The 6949-nt window shown below is 35.4% G+C and overlaps 1 pseudogene; it reads left to right on the top strand.

Moving 5' to 3' along the window:
• Window positions 1–5592: 5592 nt before the first annotated feature.
• On the top strand, window positions 5593–6516 carry LOC113882118 (annotated as a pseudogene).
• Window positions 6517–6949: the final 433 nt, after the last annotated feature.

The raw sequence follows: 6949 nt of genomic DNA on the forward strand, positions 1-6949 counted from the left end.
TTCTCATTATAGCCAGTGAGGTAGATACCGTGCTAACTTTATTTTAGACAAAACAAGGATTTGAAGTGCCAAGAAACACATCCTAGATACAAGAAGCTGAAAGTGGGGAAAAGCAAGATTCTTATCTGGCCTTTCTGATTCACAAAACCACACACTTCAGCACTGGATTTTCATTTTTCATATTTTTCAGAAGAGTCTGTAGGATTATGCTTTGGAGGGGAACTGGAGAGAAAGAAATGAGGTGAGGGAAAATGGATCTACCACAAAAGCAACACCACATGGTCATTAAGACTTGAGGATTTAAATATTATGCTGTGTGTGTGCATGTGTGTATGTATGGGTATTTGTATATCTGTTGATGAATTTGCTTCCTAGATACTTGCCCCTGAAATTTTATTAAAGCAATTAGTCAATATGGTCATATAAAATTTAGTTCACTAGTTAAATCATGTCTATTATGGCATAATAATACAGAGCATGAGTTAAGAATGTGGAAGAAAAAGATCTAATCATGGTTAAATCTTTATTACCTGCTTGATCTTGGGCAAGATCCTTAAGTTTTCTATATTTCTATTTCTCAATGTATACAATGAGCATACAATGAAAGTAGTAACTGTCTAAGAAGTTTGTTATAAGAATTAAACACTCAATGTCTTCAAAAACTGAAAGCACAGTAAGTGTCCAGTAAGGTTCAATTATTATTATCATCATCATGATTTTCTGAAATTGCTTCTCATTTTCAAAACAGTGAAACAATATCACCCATACAGGTTTCTACCACACCATGAATATAGCAATCTATCATTAAAATTATATTAGTTCTTATAAAGTTGTTGGGTTTAGTCAACACGCGTTATCAACTTTATTTCAGTAGCTCCTGTATTCTTTCATTACTTTCCCATCAGCAATATCCTGGCTTCCCCAGTGGTTCAGTGGTCAAGAATCCACCTGCCATGCAGGAGACATGGGTTCAATCCCTGGGTCAGGAAAATTCGCTGGAGGAGGGCATGGCAACCCACTCGAGTATTCTTGCCTGGAGAATCCCATGGACAGAGGAACCTGGCAGGCTATGGTCTATAGGGTCACAAAGAGTTGGACAACTGAAGCATCTAAGCACACACACACACACACACACACACACACACACACAGAGCAATAACCTATTACACTTTATGTCAACACTTATAAATAGTATGGTACTGTTGTTCCTTTCTCTGGTTTCTATCTCCAAACAGAATTTCAGCCCACTTCATTCAGTCACATGAACATCTTCTCTAAAGTTATATTGGTGATTTCAACTTTTTCAGTCCCTCTTTGGTTTTATACTCATATTATCAATTATCATTCCTGATTTCCCCTTTCCTAAAAATAAAATGAAAATTCCTTAGCTTTGCATGCATAACCTTAGACATATTTTCTACCTCTCTTTTCAGTCTCCTGCTATGTGTAAGATTTACTGTTTCACCTATGCTCAGAGTCATCTTACATAATAAGTGTCTATGTCTATACTATAAAAATCCCATTACCCAGGAGAGAATTTGAGTAATCTTCAAGAGATCAGATAAGTTTTTCTATCTCAAAAAAAAAAAAATCATAATCATTCAGAACTCAATAGAATTTAGGCATTTACTGTTTATAACACTGACAGACAATGAATTCAAGGTTGAGCTAATGAAATGTGACTTTTTCAAGTAACATGAATTAATCTTAACCTGAGATACATGGAGAATAGAAGCTTATTTGTCTTATACATAATAATTGGTATCTCAGTCATCCACTCTTTTCTTGCCCCTAACTTCTTCCCTCCCCCATTGCTAACCAGTAGTTTGTTCTTTATTTTTGTGAGTACATTTCTTTTTTGTTGTATTCATTATTAGCTTACTTTGTTGTTTAGATTCCATATATAAGTGATATAACATTTGTCTTTCTCTATATGACTTACTTCACTTAACACAATATCTTTCAGTACCATTCATTCATTGCTGTAAATGGAAAAATTTATTCTTTTTTATAACCGTAGTATCTCAATAGGGAATATCTGGATCCTATATCATAGAACTTATGCTTTCAAGCACCGTAGTGCTTTCCCTGGATTGTAGTGACCAACAACAAAAAAATTGTAAGGGCTAGAAAATTTTGTTTCCTAATGCAGGGGTGGGTAATTAGGGCACTGGTGGGAGCATAACAGTTTGTTGGTGGCCCACTTTCTCTCCTACCAGTAACATAGATTCTTCTTCCTGTTCTCCACTACTCTTTTTCCTCTTCTTCCCTGATATCTTTTTTTTTTTTAGACCAAGGAAAATATAATAACTACAAATACTTGTTTGATCTGGTTCCTGAGTACCAAGTGGATTAACTTGCTGTTCTTAACAGGCTAATTGGATAAACCAAACATTGAGGTTATTACATCTGGGATGAATTTGATTGAAAAGAAACTTTAGGGAATAAACTCTCTATAATGCTAAAAACTTACATCATTAAGTCTGAAACTATTCCCCCTGGAATGCAGAGAAGAACCATTGTTGCTTTGCGTGTGTATTTTTGTTTCCAGTATTCTTTAAGAAACTTGGTAACAGAAAAGGACAGGCAGATAATACTAATTCAGAGACTCTTCTAACAGTTAAGTGATAAATTATCTTTATATTTGTTTTCTTCCTTCTTTTGGGCTATGTAAAATTAGAGCATATTTGTCTACCTACCCTACATGATAGATAGATGTTCCCTATAATTTAATAACACTAATGTGACTTTGTAACCAACATAATGTGAAAACAATGAGGTAAATGTTACCTTTTATGGAGTTTTAGGAAATGATCAAGTTAAAAGGTCTTACTGAGCATCTACAGTGTATAAAGCATTGTGTTGGAACTGTGGAGAATGATATTCAAAGAACATGTAGTTTTCTGATATTCTCATTCCCAGAAGAAAGCTAAAGTAAGAATACATATTATTATAAGGAATAAGATTAGTACTATAAGAACATTATAGATAAAGCCTTTAGAGAGCAAAAGAGTGAATTTTCTTTCTCACAGGAAATCTCTGAAGGCCAGCTAAAGGATATTTCTCAGAAGTTTGGCTTGAAGTTTCCAGAAGGTTGAAACAGCTAGAAATGGAAGGACACTCCAGAAAGAAAGAAGAGAGCAAAGTGAGTTTGGATATTCTGCATCTATTTATTTTTCATCTTTGGCTGCTACATTATTTACATTACAGAGATTTCACATGATGTATCTACTAATTTTTACATGCTCACATTGCATCATGAATACACCCTGATCATATAAAGGCTTTGATTTAGTTCACTTGAGAATTATAGTCTCCATTTTCTAGGTCATGAAGTATTGCAGATTACAAAATAGGTTAAAATCCCCTCTTTCAAGATTCAAGGGGAATGACTGAAATGTACTGATGCCTGAGGACACAGTACTTTTCAAATAAATTAGTGACTAAAGTAGTTTGAATTTTTTGGAACTTGAATGAACAAAAATGGACTTTATGGCTGTAGATCTGAGTGAAGACATTGAATGTCTTTCTGAAACTACTGATTAAATACTTGATGAGGACACATGATTATTAACAAGTTAATGATTATATATGTTTATGATTCTCAAGTTATCTTAAATACACAAATCCAAATGTGAAAAGAGAGATAAGCTTGTCCTGGAAAATAATAGGAAAATATGTTTGACAACATACAAACCCCAAACTATAATACTCAAAGGAGTGACCAATGTTAGGGAATATTGACATGAAATAAACTTTTACATCACCTTATTTCCAATGGTTAGCATATTTCCAAGTGTTAAATATGTTATGGTACAGTTCAGTTCATTTCAGTTTAGTCGCTCAGTCTTGTCCGACTCTTTGCGACCCCATCAATTGCAGCACGCCAGGCCTCCCTGTCCATCACCAACTCCTGCAGTTCACCCAAACTCATGTTATGGTACATCACTCTTTAAAATCAGTGAAGGAAAGGAGGAGCTTATTGTAATGCTTAATATATCAAGACTCAATTTACTTATAGTTTAAGATTATGAGAGTTGAAAGAGATTTTTTAATACTTGAAAACCCAAATTGAATAACTTTATTAGACTTATTCTGAAGAGGTTCCCCCCCGCCACACACACACATACCAGGAATAAGGGATATTTCATCTCTGTTGAAGAGAAGAAAGTTCACCATGAGAGAGAAAACTATATTGAGAGGAAATCTTGTCCCTATCTAGTCTGTCATAATCTGCACTTTGGCTGTTCACAACTTTCAAGACATGCATTGAAGGTTGGATGGATTGAGGAGAGGCACAATGGAATAAGTAAATCTTCCAGATTATATTTAAATGCATTACATTGCATTTTATATTGATACTTGCATATAGTACCACTTGCCAGCATCTTCATAAGAAAGAACTAAAGAAAAAAGGTGTTCTTGGAAATGACCCCATCATAATATTTCTTTTAAAATGTGAAAATAGAAATCTTCATCCAAAGAAGGGACATTTTAAGTTGAATAATTATTTTCCAGGACAGAAAAGAACTGAATGAAGAAGTCAGTTTTTATTTATTATGACTCTTTTGGAAAATTACATTACCCTCCCTCTTCTGCTTTCCTGCTTTTCCAGCAAGGTGAGCTTTTCAGGTACCTGAGAATACAATCTCTACTGGGAATATAACCATGATTGGGACCTAGACCAACTGCCAGGAGACATCCTCCAATAAAAGAAAACCACCTCAGATTTAACAAGCTTAGGTAAAAGCTTGAATTTTTAAAACATAAGCTAGTAATTAATAAATTCTCTTTCATTTAGAAATTTAACTTCAGGAAGTCATTTTTAAATGTAACTTCAGGACATATGAGTGCTTAAAATGTACTTTTCCAAGGCTAGAGAATGAAAAAAAGAGTAATGGGCATTTTTGAAATATTATCAAATAGCAGAGATCAGTCTGTTCATCATATACATCAAGGACTAAATATAAATGTGCTTGGAGGTTGCAACAGATTATTTAAAGTAATATGTGTTTTCTCTTTTCAAACTAGGGTATCTAGAAGATAGTTTGTGCTACTTTTAAAATAAATATGTATAATAAATGGACAAAGTGTGTATATGTATGAACAAGATATTCTTTAAGGTGCTAAGGATGATGTATGACTTTATGTCATAAACCACCAATGGCAGTCAAATATACCCTAAATAATGAGTGATGCACAATACTTGGGATTCTGAATATATTGAATATGGCCAAAAAATGACAAAGGGAACAACCAAATGGAGCCATATATTGCATATATTCATAAAATTAATCATAATCATATCAGGTATAACAAGGGACTTTATTTAAAGAATCTTATTGAAAAGTTTAACATCCACAAGCTTATATGAAACTCATAATGACCCTATGAAGTGGTCATTACAAATTGAAGAACAAATGATATTATTAAGAAACAAACATATAATATAAATTATTGGAATTAATATACCTGATAAGTAAATTTGGTTTTACTTAAAATATTCCATCATATAATATATTGCACCATATATTGATTTATTTTTTGCAAATAATCCATTTTGCATTCATCCCTCATCTCACTCATGAAATCATGAAGCTGAACAATAATGTGACTGAGTTCATTCTACTTGGGTTATCACAGGATCCTGTTAGGAAGAAAATAATGTTTGTCACTTTCTTGTTTTTATATCTGGGGATATTACTGGGTAACTTCCTGATTATTTTCACCATCAAGACCAGCAGGACACTTGGAAGTCCCATGTACTTCTTCCTTTTCCACTTATCTTTATCTGATACCTTTCTCTCAACTTCCATAGCCCCTAGAGTGATTACCGATGCCCCTAGGGGAAAGAGCACAATCACTTTCAATGAGTGCATGACCCAAGTCTTTGCATCACATCTTTTTGGTTGCCTAGAGATCTTCATCCTTATTCTCATGGCTGTTGACCATTATGTGGCCATCTGTAAGCCTTCAATACATGACCCTCATGAGCCATCAAACCTGTGGTGTGTTGGTAGCTGTGGCCTGTGTGGGGTCTTGTGCTCATTCTTCAGCTCAGATTCTTCTACCCTTGAGTCTGCTTTTCTGCGGTCCCAATGTGATAGATCACTATTTTTGTGACTTGCCGCCTTTGTTGAAACTTGCCTGTACAGACACTTATGCAACCTGCTCTTGGTGTCCAACAGCAGGGCCATCTGTACAGTGAGTTTTGTCATGCTGATATTCTCCTATGCTATCATCTTGCATTCTCTGAGAACCACAGTGCTGAAGGGAAGAAGAAAGCCCTATCCACCTGCATCTCCCACATCATCGTGGTTATCTTGTTCTTTGGTCCTTGCATTTTATATACACACACCCTGCAACTATATTCCACATGGATAAGATGATAGCTGTGTTTTATACAGTTGGAACACCTTTGATCACCCTCTGATTTATACACTAAGGAATAGAGAAGTGAAAAATGCCATGAAAATGTTATGGGGCAAGAAACTGATCACACATGACAAAAGATGAATGGAAGTTTCATATTTTTCTTCAAGTTTATCTTTTACTGTCAGTTCATTCAGTCCTCAGTCATGTCCGACTCCTTGCGACCACATGAATCACAGCACGCCAGGCCTCTCTGTCCATCACCAACTCCCAGGGTTCACCCAAACTCATGTGAATCGAGTTGGTGGTGCCATCCAGCCATCTCATCCTCTGTTGTCCCCTTCTCCTCCTGCTCCCAATCCCTCCCAGCATCAAAGTCTTTTCCAATGAGTCAACTCTTTACATGAGGTGGCCAAAGTATGGGAGTTTCAGCCTCATTGTTCCAATGAACACCCAGGACTGATCTCCTTTCAGAGGGACTGGTTGGATCTCCTTGCAGTCCACAGGACTCTCAAGAGTCTTTTCCAACACCACAGTTCAAAAGCACAAATTCTTCAGCACTCAGCTTTCTTTACAT

Source organism: Bos indicus x Bos taurus, chromosome 23, assembly GCF_003369695.1.
Source record: "Bos indicus x Bos taurus breed Angus x Brahman F1 hybrid chromosome 23, Bos_hybrid_MaternalHap_v2.0, whole genome shotgun sequence".
Taxonomy (NCBI): Eukaryota; Metazoa; Chordata; class Mammalia; order Artiodactyla; family Bovidae; genus Bos; species Bos indicus x Bos taurus.